The sequence below is a fragment of the Engystomops pustulosus genome, chromosome 6 (assembly GCF_040894005.1).
Source record: "Engystomops pustulosus chromosome 6, aEngPut4.maternal, whole genome shotgun sequence".
Classification (NCBI taxonomy): domain Eukaryota; kingdom Metazoa; phylum Chordata; class Amphibia; order Anura; family Leptodactylidae; genus Engystomops; species Engystomops pustulosus.
The window spans coordinates 164,008,483-164,023,218 of NC_092416.1; the positions used below are offsets into that span (position 1 = coordinate 164,008,483).

Consider the following 14,736-nt stretch of genomic DNA (forward strand, 5'->3'; position numbering starts at 1 on the left):
TTTAGGCCGTACCATATGTTTTATGTGTATGTTATGCAATCATGCATGAAAGTGTTTTGGTTTGACCTTTAAGGTAAAATGCACATTCATCCATCTTATTTATTACTTTCAAAGTTACAGATATACCCTTGGTCAACAATATGTGTTTAACCATTCAAATCTTCTACTCAATAGTAAAGGGCAATGGAAGTGATTGCTCCACAAAACAATTAACAAAGAGAAGTGGAATTATGTTGAGGGTAGACAGACATCCTAGAGAAGGTCCACTCTTTGGGACTCCAAACTATATGCCAGAGTACAAAGACATCTTGGTGAATCCATGGGACATTGTATCACGTGACATGGAATTGGTCACCGCAGGGAAAATGAAGCCTCAGGCTTTCCCGGATGATAACTGTGGCTTCCTAGTAGAGTGATCAAAATAAAAAAGAAAAATGTTGGTCATTTCCAGCTCATGATCCTTAAGAAACCAAAAATTGTAGCCGGTGGCAGACTGATATCTACCAAAAACATGACCTGGAAGGCTGGACATTTTCAGTCAAGTGATGGCATGAATGGCAAAATGTGGTCAATCCAAGGTCATCCCGAATCGTCAGTTCACAGTGACATACTAACAAAATGGAAAATGATGGCCAAAACAAAAATGTGTCTTTGTTCTTGAGTCTCTTCCAAGCCGCGCTGTGCCCACCTTTTGGCAACTTTGCTAAATATTAAAGGGAACGTGTCAGTAGAAACTGACCCAATAATTCACTTTTGACAAGTATGTTGTCAAAACAGACCCTCCGGATCATGTTTCTTTTGTGGTCCAGTGGGATGGCATCATCCAGAGAATCAACTTTGAAGTGAGATGTAAATTGTTTGTATAAAGTCAGGGAGGTGGAGAGTTTACACTCTCCAGGTCAACCTCTCTCCTCCTATGAAGCTTCTTCCCTGTGATTGATATCATCCACTGGACTTCAGGAGATCTGGTTAGTGATTTCTCGGGATGCAGGACCATAAATTACAGTGAAAGGGGCGTTCTGAGGCAGGGAGAGTTTGACTTTAGTGTTAAACTCTCCACCTCCTTGACTTTATACAAGCAATTTGCATCTCACTCCAAAGTTGATCTTCTGGATGATGCCACCACAGTTGGTCATGGAAGAAACATAATCTAGGAGATGTTAAGCTGCTCCACAACATACTGGTAGTGGTTTATTAGGTTTATTATGAGAAATAAGAGTTGTTCAAACCATGGCCCTTTGGATTTATGGAAAAAACCTTATACTAGGACTGGAAACTTTAGACTTTTAACTCCAGAATAAAGATAATGTTGGTCAACCACCAAAGACTCAATAGTAATTCCTTGATCGGGCATCTGTATAAGGCGTACAAGACATGGGTGCTCTGTTTAGCCATGACTTGATAATGTGCCCTATATTTTGGGAAGTGTTGACCTATGCATCTAGTTTAGTATCATCATTATGACACTGTACCTTCTATATAATCTGCACAGTAAGCACAGACAGCGGTTTGGAAGTAGTAAAGTATAAACGCTGACTCTGGCTTTTCCATGGCATTTAATGTTACTTTAGTCGTATAGTTGCTCTTTAATTAAAAAGCCTGTTAATATGACCTGCAGTTTACTTCCCCTCTAAATTGTTTCAAGCATCCATTACCATATTGTGTGGCCCAGGCACAGTAACAAATATTCCGAAGCTAATTTTAATATCAGATCTCCATTTACTGAATGTTATTGTACACATTGTTCTCTTCGAAAGAACTTTCATTAATTCTGAGCTGTCAGATAAAAAAGCACGGCGGTAGATCGTGGATCAGGCTTTTTTTTTTTCTATGGGACTAGTTAAAGGAGATTTATACCCTATGTACAATGTGCCATAATTTATTTCAATGTGAAAGAAAAAGGTTCAAATCGTCCCTGGTTTCTCAACTCAAAAATTTAGGTTAGGCTCTTTTTAGACATAATCAAGCACATTGGGGGTCATTTACTAAGGGCCTGATTCCCGTTTTCCCGACGTGTTACTCGGATATTTCCGATTTGCGCCGATTTCCCCTGAAACACCTCGGGATTTTGGCGCGCACAATCGGATTGTGGCGCATCGGCGCTGGCATGCACGTGACGGAAATCAGGGGCGTGGCCGAACGAAAACCCGACGGATTCGGAAAAACTGCCGCATTTAAAAAAAAATGTGTCGCGGAGCTTGCACTTACCTTCACTCATCCCGGCTTGGTGTATTCCAGTGCGTTCCGGGGAACTTCAGCGCAGCAGCGCCACCTGGTGGACGTCGGAGGAACTACCTTAATGAATCCCGGGCGGACCCGAATCCACCGCAGAGAACGCGCCGCTGGATCGCGAATGGACCAGGTAAGTAAATCTGCCCCACTATTTCTTGTCTTTTAGACATTTTTTGGTATTTTTTTGAAAAATGGCAGCAGAGACCACATTTCTATGCCCTTCAGGAGGACCTGGTTAAAGGGGTAGTCCAGAAAACATGTCTGCTTTCTTTCAAAAACAGCACCACATCTCAACATGGTTAGTGAGTGGTATTGCGTCTCAGCCGTATTGAGATGAATGGAGCTTAGTTGCCATACCACACATCATCCATTGAAGAGCTGTTTTCGGAAGAAAGTTTTTTTTTAACCATTGGACAATCTATTTAAGTCTTTGGTTGAGTCCCAACATAACCATTTACCAAAGCTGTAGGTTGTGGGATCCATATGCATTTTAAATGTATAGTAATAAATAGTTATCATAGGTTAAACTGCATATATTTATGACCCAGCTATAGAAGGGGGTCATCAATATCAAACTGGTGGGGATCTGATCTCCAACATCCTCATCAGACACAGTTTTGTTCTCTGTATAGAGGTCTCGTTGGCCAATTGCAGCTCAGCTCCCATTTACCTAAAAGCTTTTTATCCTCTTATGATTTTTTGTATTCGTTTCCGACCATGAACCAAGTGAACCAAAGCAGTTTTTTTTTTCGGTAGAAAACCAACCTGAATCGTTCTGATCCAAACCAGACTGCATTGACCCGATTCTATGCAGTGACAATAAAACTTGAGAGACTGACATCATTTTTTATTTACAGCAGTCCCTAAGAGGCTATGATGTACTGCTTCCTATTTAGTTTTGCAGTGTATTTGAAACTCTACATAAGTGTCTTATGTTGGGTGTAATGGATGAATGGCTGAATATACAGTTGAAACCAGAAGTTTACATACACTATATAGAAAGACACATATGATGAAATCAGAATAAACCTTACTCGTTTTAGGTCAATTAGGATTACAAAAATATTCTATATTTCCTAAAAGCCAGAATAATGAGAGAAAGAAATTTTTTCTAAGACAAGTCAAACTCTTATACCTCCTACAAAAAACAAGCCCCTTCTTAAACACAAATACCTGTTTATTTGCACTGATTAAATCACAATAATGGCACTTTATGCTTAGTAACCCCCCCCCCTATCATGTTATGCCTAGTGCAGGGTATGATGGCTTTGCATTTAACTACTGTTCTTAATGGTTTGCTATTATGTATGGGCACAGCAAAGGATTATGCATCTTTGTAGCTTGTATTATTTTAATATCCTCCCATTGCATAAATTATACTGTTTATTACCCATTTTTCATCTGGTAATAGCGATTGAAATGCAAAAGATGACGCGTCTCCTGATTGATTATTATTAGATAATAGGGCAGTTCATGGGGAAAAGTGAAAATTGGTTCTTATTGAGAAGTATTACCCATTGTAAAGCTTATAAAATTAATTGAAAGTAAAGTATCTATTAAGATGTCTGTTAGAGGATTGATTTGGAATCGGTATTAAGATAATAGCTCCAGAACAGCATATTACATGTTTTAATTGCTGTCACACTACAGTAATCATATATTGTGCTATGGAGGCTTTGTGCACTTGCAGTGTTAAGGAGCTTTACCTCTCTGAGTGTATAGGGATTAATTAGTAGCTGTATCTTGTGCATTAGGGCACATTGTGATCTCGAAATTATGAGCCCTTTAATTTTCTTATTTGCTGTTAAATACTGAAATATTTACTCTGCTCAATGTCAATAACTTATAAAATAAGAAATAGAATAATGTTTTTCCACTTTTTATGTTGATGGTTTATTAAATAGTTTATACCAAAAACTTCAAGGGTTCTACCTGCTCCAAAATCACCCTACCAGTACAAACTGCATTGTTTGGGCTCTTCATTTGCTTTGCATACATACTGTAACATCTGTGCCTCGCTGTCTGTGAAGTACGGCTGAGGATGCACAGATAGTGTTATTTCGTTTCACTCTGTCCTTGCTAGTCTGAACACAGGTTTACTCATTTCCTAATTGATATCCACCACACCTATCTGCCTCCTGTGAACTGGTTTATAAACAGTTAATCCTCTGTGATTGACAGAATCTCTCCCCACTCTCATTGCTACCCTGTCTTATTTTAGAGTACTGATACTATCATCTTCGGGCTCTGGCATCTCATAAAAAATGTTGTGTTCTATTCCTATGTGACTGCTATATTATTGTACTTGGCTAGCTGTGTTCATTCTGCCTTCTGGTATTTTTGACTGCATTTGCCTGATTCTCTGACTATCCACTATATTTAGTGATGTTCTACTAAATTGTCCTCTTGGTTATGATCTGTATTTCACAATTATCCCTTTCTGTTTGTATTGTCTTGTCTTTTGTCTCTATGTTTCAACTTTGGCATAGGAAGGGAATGTCCACCAGTTGCCCGCTACGGAATTGGGTATATAAGGTAATTAGGCAAGGATAGCTGTGAAAGTGGTTTAGTACACTGTCCTTGTCTGTCCTATCAAATTCTTTACATTGAAATCATCAATTTGAAATTAAAATAAACCTTTAGTGATATTGAGAGTGACAGCTGGAAAAATCAGAGGAAAGGAAATGTGAATACAGGTCCTTAGTCCGGAAGAAGTACCGTATTTAAGAAGCCTTAGTTCCTTTGTTCTCCCTGATTTCATGGTTTATTTGGCATTTGTATAGGAGATACAGAAATATTTTCTGGTCTATTCCTCTTTTACAGCTATATTATTGTACATGGTTAACTGTGTTCATTCTGCCTTCTGGTATCTTTGATGTTTTGATGATTCTCTGACTAACCACTATCTGTTTGCCTAGTGATTTTGTAGTAAATTGTCTTCTTGGTTCTGACCCACATTTGACGACTATCCCTCTCTGTATTGTCTTGTCGTTGTCACTGTGTTTGCACTTTGGCATTGTAAGGGAACGTCCACCAGTTGTCCGCTATGGTCTTGGGTAGATAAGGTAATTAGGCAAGGATAGCTGGGACGGCGTTTTAGTCTCAGGGTGCAATGCCCTTGTCTGTCCTATCAAATTCTCTACAGACCTGATGGTGTATCAAAAGTCACCTGAAAAGTTAACATTTTCATTGAAATCATCAGTTTTAAGTAATATGAAACTAAAATAAACCTTTAGTGACATTGAGAGAGAGAGATAATTCAAGGAAAGGAAATATGAATATAGCCTCTTGTGTCCTGAAGAAGTAACATTTTCTCCAGGGCCATATAGTTATTTGTTATATCCTGGATGTAACCTACATTTGTAGGGTTTTTTACCTAAAGTGGTATTGAGAATTAATTACATGGTGTGGATGACGCATTAGAGATATTGCTGAAGAAGCCTTTGTTCCTTTGTTCTCCCTGATTTCATGGTTTATTTGTCATTGGTATAGGACCAAGGGTTATAAACATCTGTTACGATGAGAATCAGCAGACACGCTCAAGGTCACCGAGACTTTCAGACCCAAGTAACCCAGGCCATGTCGATACTTCTTCCAAGCACTAAGTATCTAATCACTGTCATATATAATAAGCCGGCAGCCTCTGACACACTCAGTCTCAACCAGAAGAGGCTGACAGGACAGAACAAAGCCAGGGACATCTAAAATGAAGGCAGCGGATATGATGAGTGACAGGCTTTTAAGTGGAGACTGTTCTATATAAAATTAGAAGGCCCAGTCTTTTTGATCTTTTTGGATATTGTAACCTAAAGACAGAAGGGATAAGAGAGATATCCAAAATGCTGCCCCCACTTGCGTTGTTATAGAGAACCTGACATTGTGTTGATCATATTGTCTAATGTCCATTATGATAAAGTAATTATTAACCTAAATGTATGTTGTTTTGCTTCATAATATTTGTATTTGTATTGCTTATATATCTATTTGCTCTAAATCCAGCACAATACAATCCATAACAATGCAATAGATTGTATATATTTTTTATCCTAAAGCCACCAAAACAGAGAACATAAGGGTTTGTTTGCACTCTGTATAAAACTATATAACTGTATGCAGATAACTCCTCTACTCCCCCTAGTGGTGGCATCTGCCAGAAAAAAAATGTATTCTCCATACAGGAAATTTGAAGCATTTGTAGCTCCTGACTCCGGAAAGATATTTTGTATAATAATGACTTTATTAAAGAACATTATCTTAATAATAAGTAAATAATTTAGAAAGTTTAATTCAAATTTGTAAATAATCATATGCGTCATCAAATCTAAAATAGGCAGTGGTAATGCCAATACCTGTCACATGCCAGGAAGGATTGATCTGCATGACACCATGGGTTCCATATATACAGTATATATGACATAGATAATATAGTGGGGAGCCTGGAACAAATTTTACATTGTACCAGTTACACCTCCGCCTGTCACAAATTGGTTAATTTAAGTTCTACTAAAGAAAGTTATACATTTCCTTCAGTAGAAGATGAGATTTCCAGAACTGTGTCAAAGAATATATTGCCAGTTTGCCGGAATTATTTAATCTTTCTGTATTATGCTGACAGACATGTAACATTTATTATACCATGAGAACAAGACCAGCAGATGGTAAACTGTACGGCTTACTAAGTATATCACAAGTCACAAACACAAAGTGACAAATTCAACACAGAAGTGGATTTAGCCTGTTTTAACGTGCGCTGTATTTCCTGATGTGGTTGTACGCTCACCACTTCTCTGTCTTGGGATATTTACAAGGTAGTAAGCCCACTGACTCGGCAGTCAGGACCACCCATGTGACCACCCTGGTGCACCTTCTGGAGTCACACCGGAGACCCAACTACATTGAGACACGCTCCATCCTGGGACCGTCATGAAGAAGGAAGGTGTTGGACTGTCTGCACTGCTGGTGCGGGAGCCACCTGTGAATTGCGGCTGACCACGTAGGGGGTGGCCAGAGTGCTGAACAACAAGTGAAGCACCAAGTTGACTGGAGCCCAAGGTTTCAGAATCTAGCCACAGCGTGGGCCCCCTTCTTCCTCTGTTTCCTCATAAGGAACTCGCCCACCGAACCCTACAACATCAGGCACAGATGCAGCAGAGATGCACCACAGTCCAGGCCGACCAGCAGTAATGGATTATAATATAGGCATTTTGGGCAGTAGCCCAGGGCTTAAGCTTTATAGGGGGCCCATTGCCACCCAAACCAGCTACTAAATTTTATACTCAGAAAGACCTTCACCCATGAAATCCTTGTACATCTGGGCCCCAATTATAAATTTATATGACTGGTCTACCTATTTGAATAAGTGTCTGCTAATGGACCTCCTAAGGCTCCTAGGGCTTATGTGCATCCTTTGGTTATATACTATAAATTCCAGGCATTGGCTACTTCCCCAATGTAAGGACACCCAACTACAAATTCATATACAAATTCAACTTAAAGGACATCTACCACCAGGATCAAGAATTGTAAACCAAGCATAATGATATACTGGTGTGTGCCCCCTCTGTCAGGATCTGCTCTTCTTTTAGCTTCTTAAGTCTTTGTTTTTATGAAAAACGATGAAAATGAAAAATTATGCAAATGAGCACGAGGGGCTCCAGGCTTCATTGAGATCTAGTGGGCCTGAAGCCCCTCAGGCTAAAAACCTTTTTTTCCTAAAAACTGGTGCTTAAGTGCTTAACTTTTCTGGTTCTGTCAAACTCCTTTTCTAACAATAGCTATGTGTGAGCTTTCATAGACGTCTCCCAGGAAGCCTCATCTCACTATAGGTTAATCAGTTCCCCCCTCAGTTATTCCCGACTCAGGATTACTCCTCCATCTCCACCTCATTACACTGTGATATAACCAGGGCTGGTAAATATGTGGCTTCGAGTAAGAGTTTAATTTAGTAGAAATTCACTGTTAATATACCACAGCGCACCACCCTAATGTGCACATGTGCTCCCTTCAGAAGAACCTCCGCAGCAATCCTGTCCATTATTTACATGTCAAAGCTAGACATCTGTTGTAGGCAGCCGAGCGCTATGGAGCTGACGTCTCGGCTCTGTCTCTGTAGCGCGTCCCCAGTGGGTACTTACTTTCTTTTTCAAGGCGTTCATTAACTTCTAATTATAGGAAACATTTAACTTTTAGCTTTTTATGGGATTAAACAGAAAATTTCATTCTACATCTGAACTTTTTAGTTTGCATTAAGTGTGCTGGTGGGGGTGCAAGGAAGGAAATGGGGAGAACTGGGGAGATTACTGTGATATAACGAGCCGTGCACCTGTGTGACATCACATGACCAGGGATATTACGAGCCATGCACCTGTGTGACATCACATGACTGGGGATATTACGAGCCGTGCACCTGTGGGACATCACATGACCAGGGATGTAATGAGCTATGTATGTGTGCGACATCACATGACCAGGGATCTAACAAGCTGTGCACCTGTGTGACATCACATGACCAGGGATATAACAAGCCGTGCACCTGTGTGACATCACATGACCAGGGATAAAACGAGCTATGCACGTGTGCGACATCACATGACCAGGGACATAATGAGCCGTGCACCTGTGTGACATCACATGACCAGGGATAAACTGAGCCGTGCATCTGTGTGTTATCACCTGACCAAGGGCCAATTTTTGTCCACAGGAAGTAAACAATGAAGCTTTCTGTTGAATGACAGGAAGCAGTGATCTAGAAAACCACGAGGAATTGATACAGAGAGTAGATTGGAAAACTGTATAACATTTCATATCAAAAACAATATCAATTATTTTCTGAATGAGGACAACCCCTTCAAACATGTATGTCCCAAAGCACAATCTACACAAGGGTTCCCTACCTGCCACAAGCCATTTAATTTATGTGCATTTTTGCAATGGTCAGCAAGTTTTTGACCCCCTGTATCACCAATCTGGTTTGACTTGGGAAACTGCTAAGGGCATTATCCCTGCAACCCTCTTTCCTTTTACCCATTAACCCCTATGGTGGCATTTGGACTTCACTCCATGGTTATCCCCAGGTCCTTTTTTCTGGATGTCATGGGGCAGATGATGGGCAGCCCAGAACCAGGAGATGGGAGCAATGGGATCAGGAAAAAGAGTCAATCCAACATCAGGGCAGGCAGGGTGTCTGCAAGTTTAAAGGTCAGGCAGTAATGTATGTTGGGACTGGTAACACATATTTGTAGATAGAGTCTAGCTGAATAAATATAAGAATCTGGTGGATCATGAAATTAAGTTAAGAAACAAGGCAGGGATGCTGAACAACCCTTAAAACAGAAACAGAATGCTCCTTCCTAAAACTGAAGATGTCTTATCTAACCAGGAGTAAGAGAGGTAAGATTGGGCACAGAAAACAGTAATGTGCACTGGTCCTTTAAAATCCACATGTGCCTTATGGGCCAACAGAGAGGGACTCACACATGACTAGAGTGTGAGGAGAGCTACATGCTGACAGTAAGTAATCCAGCTGTCATTTTAGGTAACAGGATCTTTTGCAACTGCTATCACTGTATCCATTGGTCAAAGACATGGAAAAAATGTATTTTTCACCCAACTACTTAGGCATTCATCTTCTGTAACATGGCAAGCTGGTTCAGTGGTCAATGTCATGGCTTGAGCAGGTAGTTCCATCAAGTCAAAGCTATAACCCTAAAGTGATCCAGAGAAAGGCAAAAACCACTGTCGGTGGGACAATTTCCTCATATGAACATTGGTTTCCTTTCCAACTCTACAATATCATACAGAATAAACAGGTGAATCAAGGACCCATCTCTAGAAGACCTTGAGGTTCTCCAGGACATCAACTATCACACCACCAAGCATCGTCTTATAATCTTCCGTCTGGTATAGTAAGGATCCCTATTTCTAATGCCTTTGAAACCTCATTGATTGAAATCTCTCCAGGCAACAAGTACATGTACTTTAGATGTAACCTCCCCTTTACATGCCCCCTACAAAAACTTTGGGTACAACCCACATGAGGCTTGCTGCAAAGCATTCACTACATTATGAGTCCTTCTGTGGACATATTCTTTCTACTGTGCAAAGTATACTGTCATTGATACAATGTATTTGTATGGAAATGGGGTCATATTCTAAAAATACTACAACCTTAGTATTTTTGGCACAATACAGAAAATAAATTATTATTTATGTCCCTCATGAAATATCACTTGGCCTTCTATCCAGTAGAAAAGTCCCAGAATAAGAACAAATCACATGATGTATTACACAGGCATGTTCTGTTACTTGTAAGAAACCACCAACATGTAATAGACTACTAATTCCCTATAATAACAGGAAGCAGGTGTGATACCAGTCCCCAATACCCAACAGGAGCAGCTTCTCTAATGATGAAAGCAGAATTATCCAGCCCTTAGACCGATTCTCCCCGGTGCCCACATCATGTGATTAATTACTCAATTCTCGGCTGACATTTCCAAGTCATAAATTCTCCTAGCTATGATTACGATCATGGGATTCTGGGAAATAGGAAAACAGGGAGGATTAGAATGACTGTCCTTAAGACACTTCCATCTCCAATCAGCACTGGTGGCGACCAATTTCACGTCAAGGTTGTAGTTGAGTGAGGGACTAAAGACTAGGTCTGTGTTTAGATAGGTTCCTACAAATAACACATGTCTTCGAATATATAGGTTCCCACAAATAACCCAGCAATATCAGACTGTAGAAGGGTTTATAGTCAAGAGAAATGTTGCCATCATGTAAATATATGTGCATTATGTATAGTTTCTTCTTTAGATGAAAGTTGAGAGTCCTCAGTTGTTGATCCTTTTTGTTGGCTAACTAAAAAGGATGATGTTAGTTGCAAGCCTTCGAGGATACTTAGGTGTCTTTGTTAGGATGGTATAAGACAATAACTGAATAGAACACAAACTTATACACAAATGGACCCTCTGAGGCAAGTGAACAATCAATGGATAAGAAAAGTTTCTCCTTTGGAATTTATGGATATGGAGAAAACTTTTTTGTGGAACATTAAAGGGGTTATCCGGGTTTTAAAAACTAGTGAGGGCCGGGCTGGGGAGGGCTATTTAAAAATAATAAACATCCACTTACCTCCTCCGGCGCCGCCGATGTCCCGCTCCGCGGTCCCCTCGATCCGTGCCCCTGTTTGTTTACAGGGGCACGGAAGCCGCGCACAGGGAGCTTCCGGTCCGCGATGTGGCCGGCCCCTCCCATCCGTCCCTATCTCTCAGCGTTGTAAGCGCTGGGAGATGGTGTTGGATGGGAGCTTCCGGCCGGCCTGTGCGCACTTGTAATGAAACCGGCGCACAGAGAAGACCGGCCAGCACTGCCCTCAGTAATTTTTAAAACCTGGATAACCCCTTTAACTTGATCCTTCGTTTTAGCCATTAGAAATGTGTGGACTAAAATAAAAAAACAATCATATATTTCAGAATAAAAAGAAAATCCACGATGCCTCAGGTTGGATTAGGAAGTAGCATCTAGTGACAACCATAAAATAGCAAAATAATACTGCTGCCCAATCAAGTAACCGAGGATGGCACATCCAGTGTTTTCCCAATGTTCAGACACAAAATATGGGATCAAAGTTACCCCCGATGCTTAGTTCACCATAGCAAGAGGTGATGAACAGGTTGCACACCCCCTAAGTCTACTACATTGTAGACCTTCAACGTTTAATCAAGAATATTTTGTGTATAATTGTATAAGAGTTTAACGCTCTCCACGAGGCTGATTGCCGCCCCCTCCATACTACACGGCATCATGCTACATACATACACAAAACACCAAGGTGAACTTTTCAGCTCCTCCTGTTCATCTCGGCTGTTTCCTTTTCATCCACATCACACCCACATTCGCAATTGGTTCTCGGATTGGAAAAAAAAAAGCGCAACCTACAGTAAATCCAATTACCTCTTCCCTAGAATGGACCTAGTGAGATCTGACAACTAGAGACCCTTCATCTGAAACGACAATATACACATAGCACTTTAGAGGCTTGTAGGAATGGGCAAATATAAGCAAATAGTCAAATCTCAGCGTCAAAGTACTTTAGGTGGAGTAATACAAATCTATAGAAGCTTCTATCCTTATATGGTGTAGTGATAATTCAATAAGAGGGGAGATTGTTATGACTGCATAGGATTTCTTCTCTGTATTCTCTATATTCCATAAGGCAAGGCTATTAGCTTGACACATTCCTGAATGAGTAAAAAAATCCATCGACAAATACATCAACACCAAAAACTGAACCCCACTTCAGCATCCAAAAAATTCACCATACCCTCAGACAGCTCCAATTTGTGCAAAAATCCATACAAAATGCTCTATGTTTCATTTATGATTTATTGCAATTCTCTTCAATTCAACTTAAAATACAATGAATATTCAACACTTCTTCCACAATGTGTCGGGCTTAACCCTTAGCAATTCAGAAAAGGCCAAAATCGGAGAGTTGAGCAAAGCAATGCAGGCCCGCATTTCGACCAGAAGTATCCATCAAATATTGTCTTTAGATATCAGATATAAAACATGGTAAAATCACTTGGTGTCACAAAGAAAAAAAAAATAATGGTCACATTATAATGGTCACATAATGGCCACATGTCTCCACATCAATACATTATTCAGGAAAAAAAAAACCAAAAAACAAAACAATCATCATTCCAAGAATAAAAAAAAAAATAAAAAAAATAAAGCAAAGAAAAGAAACAAGAAAGTAGTAAAAAAAAAATACAACAAAAAACCCCAAAACAAACAGAGATTTAATAATCGTTCCTATATTCTAAAAATATACGAAAATAAGAAAGAATCTGTGTTTTTTTTAAAAGAAAAATAGCCCATTTTTTTTTTTGCCCATAAGAAATCAACAAAAAATTGTCAGAGCCTGAAAGTTGTGACATTCAATAGAATTACAGTACAAAGCAAAATTCATCGGTGATTCTGTCCCTTTCTTTTTCAGAAAAAAAAAAGAAAAATAAAGAATGTAAAAAAGGCAAAAAAGTACTCACCAAGCAAGAAAATGTCAGAGGTAAAAAGGTCACAAGAAGAAGAAGAGAGTTAATAGAAGGAAGGTAGGAGGAGAGGAAGGAGGAAGTGTGGAAAAGGGCAGATGCTCGGATACAATGTATCAGCTGCTGAACCAGGCTGGATACAAAGTAACAGCATCAAGGGACTAGAGGCTGCATACTACCCACTGGATCAAACCATTGCATTCACGCGGGGGTGGGAGGCCATCCAGGGCACGATCAACCCTTAGTAATGAAGCGTGTATACACCAATTATAATATTCACATACTGCAGAGGTGTTATAGGGGGTCTCTTATGTTACAATAGGGAATTAGAAGTGATTATGATGCAGTCTTTACCCTTCTCCCCTCTCACCCCCCCTGCTCCTTGCACTGGTTGTGGTCAGGTCCAGTTGATGCCTTATTAAATAGCTGGAGCTGTATAATGTTGAGCTTCAGATGAGAAAGGAGGGGGAGAGAGGTGGATCTGCTTGTGTGAGCTGTCTGTGCATGATTAATCAAGACAAAATAACACTATTTGTATGCCTGCTAGACGCCGCTCCATCGCTGTGTCTGTGGGCATGTGTGCGCCTGTGTGCCTAATGCAGGAATACCAATGAATGCATACATTCACACCGAGGAGGAATTGCTAAACACTGGAAACGTGGGGGCTCATGTATCAATGGGGATGTTTGGATGTTAGGCTTTTCATCACAGTGTCCCACAAAGTAGCAGCATATTGCAATGATCACATAATAGTCCCATAGTATCAATAGTCTCATAGACTGTAAGCTCTTGTGTCCCCCCTCATCCTCATAGACTGTAAGCTCTTGTGCCACTTCCTCATCCTCATAGACTGTAAGCTCCTGTGTTGTGTCCCCCCTTATCCTCATAGCCTGTAAGCTCTTGTGTCACCCCTCATCCTCATAGAGTGTAAGCTCTTGTGTCACCCCCTCATCCTCATAGAGTGTAAGCTCTTGTGTCACCCCCTCATCCTCATAGACTGTAAGCTCTTGTGTCACCCCTCATCCTTGTAGACTGTAAGCTCTTGTATCACCCCCTCATCCTCATAGACTGTAAGCTCTTGTGTCACCCCTCATCCTTGTAGACTGTAAGCTCGTGTCATCCCCTCATCCTCATAGACTGTAAGCTCTTGTGTCACCCCCTCATCCTCATAGACTGTAAGCTCTTGTGTCACCCCCTCATCCTCATAGACTGTAAGCTCTTGTGTCACCCCTCATCCTTGTAGACTGTAAGCTCGTGTCATCCCCTCATCCTCATAGACTGTAAGCTCTTGTGTCACCCCCTCATCCTCATAGACTATAAGCTCTTGTGTCACCCCCTCATCCTCATAGACTGTAAGCTCTTGTGTCACCCCCTCATCCTCATAGACGGTAAGCTCTTGTGTCACCCCCTCATCCTCATAGACTGTAAGCTCTTGTGTCACCCCCTC

General features: G+C 40.6%; 1 protein-coding gene across 3 annotated transcripts in view; it reads right to left on the minus strand.

The window, feature by feature from the left end:
• The window catches only part of RALY (RALY heterogeneous nuclear ribonucleoprotein), a 119,306-nt gene extending 105,863 nt beyond the window's left edge, over positions 1-13,443 (minus strand). For 2 of the 3 annotated variants that reach the window (XM_072112187.1, XM_072112185.1), the window contains exon 1: positions 13,287-13,443. The gene's annotated coding sequence lies outside the window, so the exon portion shown is untranslated. The remainder of the gene's footprint in view (positions 1-13,286) is intronic. The other variant, XM_072112186.1, reaches the window with a different exon arrangement.
• Positions 13,444-14,736: the final 1,293 nt, after the last annotated feature.